The sequence below is a fragment of the Cryptomeria japonica genome, chromosome 4, assembly GCF_030272615.1.
Source record: "Cryptomeria japonica chromosome 4, Sugi_1.0, whole genome shotgun sequence".
Lineage (NCBI taxonomy): Eukaryota > Viridiplantae > Streptophyta > Pinopsida > Cupressales > Cupressaceae > Cryptomeria > Cryptomeria japonica.
The window spans coordinates 11335382-11345323 of NC_081408.1; the positions used below are offsets into that span (position 1 = coordinate 11335382).

Here is a 9942-nt window from a genome sequence, read left to right on the forward strand (position 1 = left end):
TATGTACATAATACATAATGAAAGAAAACTTTATGTTTTTGTGTCTTTGCCATTTGAATGATTCTCGCTCTTTTTTTTCTGAAAAAAATTGTAAACTTATAATACAATCGAAAAATACATTCTCCAAATTTATCTGAATTTATTTTGTTTGCCAGAATTACATGTATGTTATTCAATTTGAAGCACATAAAAGCTTGATTAACAAAATGGAATATGGCGAACTACTAACAAAAGTTATTCATCCCCCTTGCTACAACTAAAGAAATTAAAGAAAATATGAATATACCTCCTGATTAAATAATTCTGCTAAATCGGAGAAATTATTTAATCAAATACAATAGAACAATTTTCTTTAATATGATGAGGTAATGATTCTTTCAGTTTCATCTCTGTTAGATGTCCGAAGCTCAATGGCCATTCTTCTAACCCAGAACAATGCCTCATATCCAACTCTTCCAAATTTCTGAGTTACCCAATATTAGAAGGCAACATTCTCAAACCTGAACAATAACTCAATTGCAAAGTTTTTAGGGAAATGAGATCCCTAAAACTGGAAGGCAATATACTTAATGCAGAACAGTCATATAAATGCAGTGATGTCAAATTGTTGAGTTGCCCAATGCTTGAAGGCAACTCTTTCAATTCATGGCATTGACTTAGACGTAGCTCTTTTAGATAGATCAGTTGCCCAAATTTGGAAGGTAATTGCCTCAACTGATGGCAACCTCTTAAATATAATTGCTCTAGCTTTGTTAGATTTTCCATTCCATCTGGTAGCCTCTCCATATTTTTCAAACCATATAACCTTAACTTTACAAGCGAAGAATCTGGAGTGACTTTGGTGGCAGGAATTTTAGAAGAATATGAAACTCTGTTCTTTGAAGAAGCATAAATCTTCGGGAGGTTTAGTGAGGTCATTACGCGCAGACTGGGAGGAAACTACAGATTTGTTGGTCTCTTATCTTTGTTATTGTCCTTGATGTCGGCATGTGGTGGTTGAAATGACAGGTTGGATTTTTGACTTTTTGGTCTATGTGTAGCTCTTTACGTAGTGACTATTTGCCCACGGGAGTACTTGGTTGTAACACTTGGCAATTATTATTTGTGTTTTTGTAATGGTTGAATTATCTCACTTGGCAGATGGTGTTCACGAGAGTTACTTGATTAATGGCATATCTTTTGGCACGTGGGCAGCTTTTACTTTGGGCATTTGATATTATTCGGAATTGAAATATCATTGTTATTTATTTTGGGGCTTGTATATCATGTTTTTATTTTTCTTTCGAAAGCATTTGTTCGAACCCTAGCCGCCATGTATGCTTTTGCAGCCTCTATCAGATAACTGTTTCAAATGTTGCAGTTGGTTTGGTTTATCACATCGTCGTGAACAGGAAAGTGATATCGTCAGGTATTCTTTCAAGCAAATACCAAAGATTCAGTTTAATGTTAAATGAAAAAATAAAAGAGAAGGGTTTCTTTTAAGAGTTGGTTGAAAAAGTAGTTTCATAACAACTCTTCAGTTATGAGCATTTCATTTACAAAGAAAGATTTTTTGTTTTTACTGGTTTTGTGTTAAAAAGGATGCTCATATATATATTGAAATATATGGAAGAAGGGTGTGTGTAAAAAGGAAAAGGTCATTAATACATTCCTCCACAACTGTGATTAAAAATAGTTTGGACCTCCACAATTATATCATGTCATACAAGAATTATATCGTGTCATACAAGAACTCTTTTTATATCATTAAATTTAGTTTTTTTATGGAATTCTACACCTCAGTTTGACTTTAGAGATGCTAAATATTACTTGACTCAAAACATCTTAAAAATATAAATTGTCAATGGGTCTTTGGTCTACTACTGAAGTTGAATGGCTCCAAATGAGCCCACTAGGGAGAAAGTCAACGACATCATAAGGGATGAGGCCAGGATCATTGCCCTTGGCAAATTTGGTGAAATGGATACCCCTCAGCCCTTAGCTCTTAGTCAAAAAGGTTTCAACCTATAGGCTCGTGCCCCCATATCGGGTGGCAAAAACTACTTGTGAAGGCCTTTGTTGGGTTGGTGTGGTCCTTGGCTATGGCTGGTGCCCCCATATCGGGTGACAAAAACTACTTTATGAAGGCCTTTGTTGGGCTGGTGTGCTCCTTGGCTCCTAGCTGAAGAGGTTTTAGCCTATAGACTCATGCCCCTGTATCGGGTGGCAAAAACTACTTTGTTAGCCTATAGGCTCGTGCCCCAATATCTGGTGGCAAAAACTACTTTGTGAAGGCCCTTACTGAGCTGGTGTGCTCCTTGGCTCTTAGCCGAAGAGGTTTCAGCTTATATGCTTGTACCCCTATGGCAAAACTACTTTGTGAAAGCCCTCACTAGACTGGTGTGCTTGTGGACCGTACTCACAGTCTTCCATAAAAAAAATAAAAAATAAATAAAAATTAAATATTATATAAATTATTATCTTATTTTCTTGTCTTACTCCATCAGAAATATTGAAATGGGTTAATTCAAATTAGAATTAATTAGAAAGAAGACATTAAAAACTACAGCAATCAATATCCATTTAATATAATACATTTCCCACAGCCAACCAATAATTTAGAATGGATACAGTTAAATCATACAGCATTTTTTACCGTTTTATCAAGCATGCCAAGCTTTTCCTCTACCACCTGCAGCAATGCATGACCATCATGGAAATAAGAGCTTAATCGTGAACTAGATAGTAGATCCTTCTGTACTCTTCTCTTTCGACTGCAATATATTCACACTCAAGAATAGATTAGAGAAGCAAACCATAGATGTCTAAAATTGTAGACTAGCAGAAATTCTGATTATACAAAACTTACCACGACTTTCAATAGCTTATCTTCGATAAACTGAATGAGTTCGTGAAGCTGGCTTACATCATTGAATTTCTTTAGAAAGCTCTCAAAATCAGCATTAGATGCAGTGGAAGGTTCCTGACAAGTGTGTGAAGATGATGAAGGCCTAGCTTGTTCAGAAGGTTGTGTGGAAGCTGAAGAGGATGAGAAGCAAAAGGGCAAGAAAAAGAAAACTTGGCCATTTCTAACAGTGAGGAAATAATATTACAGAGAGGAAAGAACTTAGAAAAATAAAAGATGCTGAGTACTTCTTCTTTATCTATAAACAAGATGATCAACCACTGGGCTCATGTGGGTTTTTTATATTTGTAATTTGTGTACAGTGGATGCTTGTTTTCCACGGAATGTCAAAGTGGGGCATCACTGAAAGATGGAAATACACAACAACTGTTTCAGTTTTACACTGTATATGACAACTTAAAAATCTATTAGATTGTATGACTAGGGATTAACATGCAGCTTGTTTGACACAACGTTGGAAAGAGCTCGGAAGTTTCGAATATCATCAAGGGTGGCCTAGAAATTCTTTGGAAAATCTTGGACCTTTAATTGAAGCTTCTGAAACTTACTCATCTCTTTCAGTAGATTAAGTTATTAAAATTAAAAAAGGAGGCCCATTCCACGTAAAAGAAAAGAAGGAAAGTGAAAATGGAAAGAATTCCCCCATTTGTGTGACTTGAGTTTACTTTGAAAAGTAAAGTTCAATTCTCATTTTCCTAGATGATTGGAAGCTTTTAATTTGTGTTCATACAGATATGTAGAGGTGGAAGCAGCTTTCAGCCTTCACTTACACAGTTAAGAGGCGCGAAAAACAAGGAGCAGCTCATATGGATTGGAATTTGATTGTCTATATGGCCATTCTTTCACTTTAAGTTATTAATAAATCTTTAAAATGTATTATAAATAATTGTAATTAATATTTTAATTTATAATATTATTGACAATTGCAATTTGGCGTGCAATGGATATGTTGAAAAGTTGTGGAAAGTCGATTTTAGGGAAAATTTTGGTCTTATTTTTGTATAGATTTATGTAGTGCATGAGGTCAATTGGTAGACCATGATGTTTGTGTAACAAAGGTCTCAATGGAGAAGTGATAGCTTAAAATCAAGTACGCATCCACTTACAAGGATTCAATCATAACTAAAACAAAACCTTTGAATTGATCTAAGATAATCAAGTTTCATTATCAACAAGCTCATGTGATGCTCATGTGGTGAGATAATGTTAGAGAGATAGAGACATACAGAAAGAGGGATATGAAGAGAGGCTGAGAGAAATATGGGGATATACAAGTAGAGATAGACATATATTGGAAGAGAAAGAGAATAAAATTCCATGATTATTAAGGACATACATATAAAGGATGTATCCAAAGGTGAAAACCTCTTAATAATCATGTTTTAGGTCTATTTTCTCAATAATCTCGTAATGCAAGATCTATTTTCTCAATAATCTCTTAATGCAATTACTCATAGCCTATGCTTGTATAATTGGCATTATTTTTCCTTCCTTGACTAGAGGCACCTTCATTTCCATGATTGTGTAAAGGATCCTTGAAAATTATATGGTCATTATTTGATGTTCTCGATGGAGTTACAACCGTTATGCCTCCCTAGTCTATGAGTTCCTGGATAATGTTTTTCAATTCAAAGCAACTACAGGTCTTGTGTCCTTTTATTCTATGGTATTCACATAAATCAGTATCTTTCCATCATGTAAGCTTGACTTGAGGATTTGAGCTAAGGAAGTGTGATGATATTTGATTGTACTAATTCCTATTAAGATGATTCAATAGGTTCTCCTAGGGGTGTGTACTTGCATCTCATATTTGTGTTTGTTTTACCAAGACCCCTTTGTAAACTATTTTGAAAATGTTTGGCTTGTCTAATGTTTGGATGTTGTTTGATGTTTGTACATGAGATGTGGAAGTTCCTTGAAGGCTAACCATAGGTTGTGCATTATTAACTACCTCAACATCTACCATACCATCATTAACTGTGTTATTGTTCTTAGACCAAACTTTGGATTTTTCATTGGATGTGTTAGTATTGTCTTTATTTTCCTTGAAGATTTTGACAAGTCCTTTAGCAATAAGGGATTTTTCAATGGAAACACCCTTTTCAATCACCTCATCAAATGTGTTGGAACATTGGACTTAAACATGAAACATCATTTCTTGGTTTATTTGGTATTCTATTTTCCGGGCTTTGCCCATTGACTCTGATTTAGCTATCCAGACTCTACCCATATGACTTTGAGGAGTGATCTTGTTGTCCCTCTACCTTTTTTGTGAATATATATATTATATCATCTATTATAACATTGAATTCCAAATTTTGGTAATTCAAAATTCACTTCACATGACTACCACATCGTAAAGCTTCAAACTCTATCAAAACCATACCATGCAAAAATGATAACTTCAAACCAGGTACACGTGTCATTACTACCAAGCACAATAAGAGGAGCATTGCACACCACAAGCTTCTCTCAAGATTTGAAATTTAAGGCAGTAAAAAACACGAGCTTGACTGGCTGCTTTATTTTCCTCCGAGCATTTGTATTTAAAGCCCACAAGCTTCATCACAGTACTAGTCTTGAGCATATTCATATTCTTAAGTGTTAAGTGTTAATAGTCTTTTATCTGTAGCTCTAATGGCAGAAGCAGCTGATACTTGTTACGTCATGAATGGAAATGAGAAAACAAATGAAAACGCCGTGGTTAGAAGAATTGGACAATATACCATCCCAATATATGGGAGTGTGATTTTATAGACTCTCTTCCATCGCCTTATGGAGTGAGTTAGAATATCAACTTATGCATTTGCCCATTTGTTTATTTTTGTGGTTTAAAGGCTCATTTCTTTATTGCTTGCCACAACACCAGATATTGGAGTGAAAATTGCATTTCATGGGGGAGAGAAAATGGTATTGTTGATCTCCACAGTACTTCTTTGGGATTTCGAATTCTCTGCCTCAATTTAATTTCTTTACGTATCGACATGTAGAATATTATTTTGGTTATATATGTGGATTGTATGAGCTCGAGTATGCAACAATCAGATTACGCCACGCTGAAATTGGTATCGTTATTACTGTTGTTGATGATATTTTTGATACTTATGAAACTATTGATGAGCTTATACCTTTTAGGGAGGCTTTGATCAAGTAAGTTATCATAGATCTTATCATCATTATAATTTAATTATGAAAAAAGGAAAATTACAATTTTATATTTTAATTACTTATATTGTGTTATCTTTTTATTATGGTTTTACCTTTTTTGTATTTATATCTATTTTAACTTCAATATGCAATTGGGATATGTCAATGATGGACCAACTTCCAAACTATATGCAAATTGCTCTTTAGTTTGCCCACAAAACATTTATGGACATAGTTGTTGAGGCTGAAAAAATACAAGGGCCACATGTACAAAAGTGGATGAATGATTATGTAAGCTATGGGTTGCGGTTTGGTTCCAACTTGATGTTTATAAATATTTAAGTATTAAATTTATGTATTTATGACTTTATTTATTCTAAGTTATATTTCATTTCTCATATTGCAGTGGAAGACATTAATTGATGCATAATTTCAAGATGCTAAATGGATAGCTAATAAATATCATCCAACTTTGTCAGAATACTTAAATAACTCTTTAATATCTTTTGGCATTCTTGTTGTTACATTCTTTCCCATGGTTTTATTCAGCACATATCTCCCAAATGATATCTTGAAGAGTGTTAATAAGTTTGAAACTAGTGTGGCATGGGGATGTCGATTAATTGATGACTCAAAGGATTTTCAGGTATCTATCTATCATATTTTAAATAATGAATTTTGACTTCTAATTTGAATTATATATTCAATTAAATTTTACAACACATTTTTTCCTTATGTTTTTATTGTAAAGATTGAGCAAGAACATGGAGAGATTGCTTCATGGATAGAATGCTATGCTAGAGATAACCCTGGAACAAGTAGGGATAAAGCCTTCGATCATGTGAACATGCTTATTGAGTTAAGCATTGAAGAATTGACCAAGGAGCATTTATTTTATGACCATGATATTCCAAATTATTGCAAGAGGTTATATTTTGATTCCATGTATAAATCAGTGGCTTTTGTTTGGAGGGACATAGATGGTTTCACGGTATCACATCAAGGCACTAAAAATGACATAATGAAAATTCTTATGGAACCTATACCTCTCTAGGATGGAATGGGGAACAAATAAGCTGATTTGACGGTTTGTTCTTTAAAACCTTTTTATTATGTAGCCAAGATGTAATAGGCATGAAGAAATTGCAACTAATATGGACTTCTAGGTTGTGACCAGTGTATGTCTTCTATAGTTGTCTTCTAGTGTAGACATGGTTTCTAAATAAGTTGGTTTCTAATGTGTTACTTGTGGTCTTCAAAAGATGGTTTCTAGTGTGGTTGTTCGAAAGGAGCTAGTATTAATCTCATTGTTGTTCTTGCAAGAGTTTGTATTGGTCTACTGTTGATGCTCATATGAGATGAATAAGTGTAAACATTTAGTGCTATATATATATATATATATATATATATATAATTTCATTTTCTTATTTTATATATATTTCAAAGATAATAAGTATTCTCCTCTTGAGATATCATATACTTGAAGATAAAATGAATATTAGCTATGATCTAGACTATCCATTGAAATGTTGTTTATTTTATATTATAAAGTTTGAAACATAAAATACTATAAAAAAATTTATCATGTACATTTAAAATTTAGATACATATTTTTAAAAATAATTTATCATTAAAATTTTAAATATAAATTAATGAATATAAATTGCATCAAAAATTTTATAATAATTTTTTAAAAATATATATATTTATAATTCTAAATAGATAACATTGTACAACCTATATACCTTGCTAGTTTATATCTATAACCTCTCATTTAAATAACCATCTCTAAGCAAGATTCTAACTTGAAATATTGTTTCGATAACCTACTTTATCCTCAAACCACCTCTCTGACTTGTTTCGACAACTTACTTTATGCAACACTAGAATCTATTATAAGAATTAAAATCAATGAGATAAACAAAATTGGAATATTTCTCAATGGATGATCTTACATGTATCCTAATTTCTATCAATTATGTCATGTCCTATTCTCGTTATATCTTGTGGCTACACTTATATCTCAAATCAATTTTGAAACCATAGCCAGGAATACTAATTGACTATTCAATATATATTTTGGGAAGCTCTCAAACTTGGTAAAGTAAAGTTTATGAGAATTGAGAAGGTTATCAAACCCTTTTTTTTTCCAAAGTAATGTGCTTATATCTTAAAAGCTATTTTCAAATGAATTTGGGGAATTTGGTCTTTTCACTAAGTTTCCTTTTGGTGGTAATTTCAGGACTTTGACAACTAACTTGAAAATAATTTTATTCACCATTCAAATGTTTGTTTTGAGATTTTGGGAGTTTTGAGAACTTGTTTATTATTGAAATGTAGAAATTTTAGAGAATTTTATATTTTAGAAAATGTCAAGAGGGTGTTGAGAAAAATAATTTAATATCTTTTAATTGGAAACATATTTTTTCTTTAAAAAATCTTCTATTGCATAAAATGATCTCATGAAGGACTCTAGAAATCCATTTTTGTTTGAAGCCTCTTCAAATTCTCTAAATTAATTGTTTCTACAAACTGTTATGAAAATTAATCAAGTATAAATACCTCCCAAATGGAAAGTAATTTGGCCTTAAAAATATGCATTATGCATAATAGAGACATGATCATTCCTATGAAATTATTTTAAATCAACTCAAATTGACCTCTAGATTTATCTTTTTCTATAAATTACAATGCCACACAATGCCTTTGGAATCAAATGAAACGACGAATGATCCTTCCTTTGAGAAATAAAATTGATGTACAAATTTGTCAAATATTAATATAACATCATAGAAAATTTATCAAGTATAATATTATTTGAGATGAGCAACTACCATAATCTAATGTGGAAGCTTGTGGAACCAACATTTTGTGAAAATCAATGACTAGAGTTTGGTAAGAAATTTGATACTTCAGGTTGACTAAAGAATTTGCAACCAATGAAAACTGAATCAAACAAGCTATTAGGATAAACAAACTCAATGTTGGAGCAAGCTCCCAATACAAGATCATGACTACAAACAACTTCCATTGAAAGAGATAAATATTTCACCAAGAAATGATACATTATATTATTGAAATACTTTACAATGTACAATAGCCTTGCTTAAATAGGCGAGAGTGGTAGGTAGGAGAGCACACAATATGGATATATGTCTCAATAGGATGTGAGAGTAAGTAGAGACAACTATCATCAACTATCTAGCTACAAATATTAATGCAAGATAAACTTTAATAAATAATATTTACCCAACTCACTAATAATGATCATTAAGTAAACTTAAGCATAAGAAAATAATATTTACTGCAACATTTAATGCATAGTAGTGCTTGCTATTTTGATTACAAAGGAAAAGTTTGAAATTTGAAGTAAAAATTAGGGCAAAAAATCATCAAAGTTAGAGACATTTGCATCTTATGGAACATGTGGTGTTGCTAATTTAGGTTTTCTTATTCAAATATTAAGAAGTTCAACATGTTTCTAGTCATGTTTTATTTTTACCATAACTCATTTTCTCCCAATTGAATTATAAACCACACATTGCATGAAAGGAATCCCCCTCTTCATAGAAATATAACTAGTTAGTTATAAGAACAAATAAAAAAGAATGGTGATTAAATTTTTTTAAAATTAAATAATAAATTAATTAAATTATCTTTAATTAAAATAAATTAATCTTCACTTGTTAATCCACAATGCGATATTAGTATGTAAAATTGCAAATACAAGTGATCTATAGTTTTTTCAAGTACATTGTAAGACATTCTACGAACTATTTCATTCTCTATCCCACATGTGTACCTTGAATTTTGAGTGTGTCAATATCCCTCCAATGTTGTGGAAACAATCCTTACTCTATTGTACAAAAACACATAAATCAATTTAGATA

General features: G+C 32.0%; 1 pseudogene; it reads left to right on the forward strand.

The window, feature by feature from the left end:
* The first annotated feature begins 5542 nt into the window (after positions 1–5542).
* LOC131874851 (sesquiterpene synthase Cad-like) lies at positions 5543–7106 on the forward strand (annotated as a pseudogene).
* The last annotated feature ends 2836 nt before the right edge of the window (positions 7107–9942 follow it).